General features: G+C 31.8%; 1 pseudogene; it reads left to right on the top strand.

Annotated features, from left to right (window-relative positions):
• The first annotated feature begins 372 nt into the window (after positions 1 to 372).
• LOC138847721 (U2 spliceosomal RNA) lies at positions 373 to 451 on the top strand (annotated as a pseudogene).
• Positions 452 to 5,084: the final 4,633 nt, after the last annotated feature.

Raw genomic sequence — 5,084 nt, 5'->3', positions numbered from 1 at the left:
AGCCATTGTAATCCATAAGCTGTACTTTGGAAATTTATATTCATTAAATAAAAGTTAAAAAAAAAAGCACTTTATACTTTGTGTATCTGTGTGGGTGCAAACTGTTGAAATCTTTACTTAGTATATACCAAGCTGATGTTTTTATATAAAGATAATTGAAAATGAATCTTGATATGAATGGGATGGGAGAGGGAGTGGGAGATGGGATGGTTGTGGGTGGGAGGAAGGTTATGGGGGGAAAAGCCGCTATAATCCAAAAGTTATACTTTTGAAATTTATATTTATTAAATACAAGTTTAAAAAATATATGTTTTAAATGTAACATTAAAGCAAATGAATGAATTTAAAAAAAAAGAAAGAAATTGAAGTTTGATCACTTCTCAGCCTTTTGGCTAAGATCAAGTGTAGAAATTGAAGTTTAATTATAAATTTTCTATGAAAATGACCCCAATCATAGAAAGATTAAAAAGAAAAACAGAATTGAAGGAATTTTAACTTGTTATGGTTACAATAATTAAGACAATGTGCCTTGAGTATAAAGATATATATATATATATATACTTGTTAATAGAATTGATTTGTCAGGAGCTTATAAGAACTCATTATTTACATGGTATAGATGATTAATATAGTTTTCACAATAAATGTATATCTTTCTTGAAAAAATACCTCCACATTTACTTCACAACATATACAAATATCAGCATCCAGTAGATCATATACCTAAATGTAAAATTTAAATGTGTAAGACATGCAGAATAAAAAATGAAAGAAAATCTTTGTCACTTTGGATTAGGCAAAGACTTAAGTAGAAAACCAATAAATAAAAAAGTGAGCTTATCAAAATTAAAAAGTATTGGTATTCAAAGGACACTTAAGTAAATAAAGTAAATTTTAGTTTAAGTTTGAAGGGACATCTCTGTAATATGTCATTTGACAAAGAAATTGTATTCAGAATATACAAAGTTCTCTTTGTCAGACACTTCTCAAAATATGTGAGAATGGAAGACAAGTATATGAAAAGATGTTCTATATCACCAATAGTCAGATATTCACAAATGTGATACTACTACACACTAATCAAAATGACTAAAATTAAGAAGGGGGCGGGACTAAAGCTGTGGTGTAGCAAGTAAAGCCCCCACCTGCAGTGCCGGCATCCATATGGGTGCCAATCTGTGTCCCAGCTGCTCCTCTTCATATCCAGCCCAAATCCTGGGAAAGCAGTAGAAAATGGCCCAATTACTTGGGCCCCTACACCCACATGGGAAACTCGGAAGAAGCTCCTGGCTCCTAGCTTCAGATAGGCTTGGCTCCAGCCATTGCAGCCATCTGGGGAGTGAACCAGCAGACGGAAGACTTCTCTCTCTCTGCCTCTGCCTTGGTAACGCTGCCTTTCAAATAAATAAATAAATCTTTAAAAAGAATGCTGGCAGCACCACTTGAATAAACAGTTTGGCAGATTTTTTTTTCTGTAATGTTGAACATATTCTTCTTACATAAGAATTAACATTGGTATTGAATGCTTTTATTCAAGATGATGAAAGTATATATCCACACAAGACGCATTCTTCGTAGTATTTTTCAAATATCTCCATAGAGGAGCTACCAAAATGTTCATCAAATCTACAATGGATAAACAAATTGTAGTATATCTATACAACAGGACACTACTTAAAATGAGCAAGATAGCTGATATATGTAATAAAATAGCTATAAAAATTTACATATCTATTATATGATTTAATGTATATGAAAATCTAGAAAAAGTATAACTCCAAATCAACAATTTTCTGAGGCTAGCAGTTGAGACACATTTTATGCTGATAGAAATTTTTATGTCTTTATTGTGATAACAATAACATAATTATGGTCCAAAGATCATTCAACTATGTACTTAAAGAGCGTGAATAGTATCTGTGTCATATCTCACTAACAGTCTTAACCACAAATATTGATATTGGATAACCATTTACTATTTTTCCATTTCTGAGGTTTTGGGTTATATATTTTTGCTTTGTTTTACAAGAAACTCTAAAATACACATGAAATAAAGTAAAGCTAATGAAACTTAAGCAACTTCTTTGGATCATATTACTAGAAGTTGGTGAAATCAAGATTTGCAAGCCTGGGGCCTTCTCATGTACTATCAGCATCTGGTAAACTTATTGAGCTCAAATACAAGAATGCATTACTTAAGTATAAAAAAATGTCCTGTATCCTGTTCTAGACAAAAGAAATGGTCTCTTCTAAGCTGATAGCAAGATTTACAATCAGGAAAGGAGAGTATTCAGAAATAAAACATCCCCAGAGGGGAGAAAATTAACCTTAGGAATTAGAAAATGACACTGACTTAAAGGATTATTATGTTCTCATGTTTTAAGAATTTTACACTTAAATTTATATATAATTATATATTTGCTATTTATTTATATTTATATATATTTAATCTAATTATGTTACATTCAATAGTATTGACACTTTCTTCACCATTACTCTTTTGTTACTTTTATTTATAGTTTTGAATATTTAAAACCTTTGCATTTACTTATGGATGGTAAAAAGAACACCCAGCACAAAAAGACACAAAAGCAAATAAAGACCTTCATTTGTAAAAATCCCTCATTTCTCATTTTTATTCCTGGAAACAACAACCTTTAACTATTTTAGATAATACTTAGGGATTCTTTGTTTTTTTTAAAATAAGTTAGCTACCTGCAGTATTGCTGATCTCCCTTCTCAATTATCCTTTCATAATAAATTGTGTGTTTAATGTGTGTACACAGGTGTGTATGGTTGGCCTAAATGAATATAACTTGAAATCATACAAGGTACTTCAAAAAGTTCATGGCAAAGTGAAATTAAAACATAAGTTTATTTTGGCACAATAACATTGAAATCAGAGACTTTCAGAAAGCCCGTGGGTGGTGGAAGGTAAACATGAGTAAGCCGCTGCTTGGGATACCCATATCCCACATTGAAGAGTCTGGTTTGAGTGCTTGATATTCTATTTCCCACCTGACTTCCTGCTAATTTGTGTCTTGGGAAGCAGCAGATGATGTGTTCCTGCTTCCCACCTCAAAGAGCAGAAGGAGTTTCCGGCTCCTGGTTTCAGCCTGGCCCAGCCTTGGCTATTGCAAACATTTGAAGAGTGAAGCAGTGGATGAAAAATCTCCCTCTCTTGTGTGTGCATGTATATGTGTGTTCTCTCTCTCAAATAAAATGAAAATCAATAAATAAAATGTTTAAGATGTTCAAGGGAAATGTATATTACAGATTTCATTTTGTTGCACATTCAGTTTTCAATGAGCTTTTCGAAGTATCCTCAAATACTTAAGTTTCAGTTGATTGATTTTATAAGATGAGAAAATTATAAGAAGTACATTTCAATGTTCACTTTTTACTTCTAATGACCTTTTCCTTCATCAATTTTCTGTCATATGAACTAATATGCTGTTATGATTTACAACATTTTCATTAACTTCTGTAGCACATACTCCCTTTATTTTTAGCCTAAGAGTTTATTTCAAAATTTTTAAAAATAATGCTTATTATGACCATGGAAAATATTAATTGGTATAAACACACCCATAGCAAAGGAAATATAATTGTAAATTCTAAAGATTGTGTGGCAGCATCAAAGTTAATAAATTATATTGTACCATACTTATCAATTATTCATAATTGAAGCACATTGTTTTCATTTTTGTCCAGCTTTTTCTCTTTCCCATGATTCTTATTTGTCTTTCTTTTTACCAGCGTTGGTGGATGAATTATGATGATCTGTATCTTATTATGAAGATTTTTCACATTCTTGCTTATATGTTATTATACATCTTTTGTATCCATTTTATTATTAATGCTTCTGACTTCTTGTTCTAATGTAAACACATTTAAATACTGCCACAGGCTGGTTATTTATTGTAGTTCTTGGCAGTCTCATTATTTCTTAGATTCAATGTCATTTTCTTTTTAGTGCTCCCATTCTAATTCTGCTGGAGTACATCTTAAATGAGTCTTAGGTGCACAGAAGATAAACATAGAAACCTTTATGTATCTGTAATGTTATTGTTTGTCATCTTGATTCAGTAGAAAATTAAAAATCAAATTCATTGAATTTTCAATTTTTGAAGACACTGCCCCCTAGAGCTCCATCTTCCTCTTGTATTCAGAAGTCAGGTGTCCTCTACCATGGACACCCCTTTCTTTTATCAGTTTTCTGCTAGATCAACTTTTGCATTCTTGAAATGGACATACTTGGCTATTTCCTTACAATCGACTGCACACTGTAAGTCTCTCCAGTGTTCACCAGGAGTAACTTGCCTGTCTCCATTACAACCTTCTGCTAAACTGTGTTCAAAAAGTTTCTCCATGTATATTTGTATAGATAGATTCTCAATCACGAAATTTGCATTTCTTCTTGAAACAAGTGGAGATAATTAGTAGGGCTAGCTAGTAAGTTAGGTAGACTAAATAAGGATGACAAAATTAGCATGGGTGGCCCTTTCTTAATATATAGCAATAGAAAATTAAACCATGTCAGAAAATCTGCTTCTGTGTAAAGTATCATGTTTTTATTATGCTCATAGGAAAGCAAAGTGCATTTTATAGTCATCCTCTTTTCTTCAAATTTTGTATCCTCATGTCATATGTGAGAGCTTAAAAGAAACTCAGTATGATCACCAATTGGTCATTGCAACAGACTTGGAAGTGTGGGAGGGATAGAGAGAGTTTGGAATTAAAGAATAGGGGAATCTATGTCAGCTTCATTAATTGTGACATATTTCTTAATAATATAAGATGTTAATAATATAGGAAGCTGGTTGTGGAGTATTTAGGAACAATAGTTCTTCACAATTTTTGTTTTGTAAATTCAAAACTATTCTGAAATGAAAAGTTTATTTTTGAAAACATTTCTTTAGATTATGAGGAGTGAAATTCAATTCTGATGTGCTTACTACAGAAGTAGAATTTTCAAATAGATTTGGAGGGTAGATTAGTAAATCTAATTTAAGCTACAATAGTCAACATGGAATGGCAAAAATCAGGGAATCTCCAGGAGCCCCAAGCAAAAATTTTTTTAG

Source organism: Oryctolagus cuniculus, chromosome 1 (genome assembly GCF_051225735.1).
Source record: "Oryctolagus cuniculus isolate XC-2025 breed Fujian yellow rabbit chromosome 1, ASM5122573v1, whole genome shotgun sequence".
In the NCBI taxonomy this organism is placed as follows: Eukaryota; Metazoa; Chordata; class Mammalia; order Lagomorpha; family Leporidae; genus Oryctolagus; species Oryctolagus cuniculus.
This window is presented reverse-complemented; position numbering and strand designations above follow the sequence as displayed.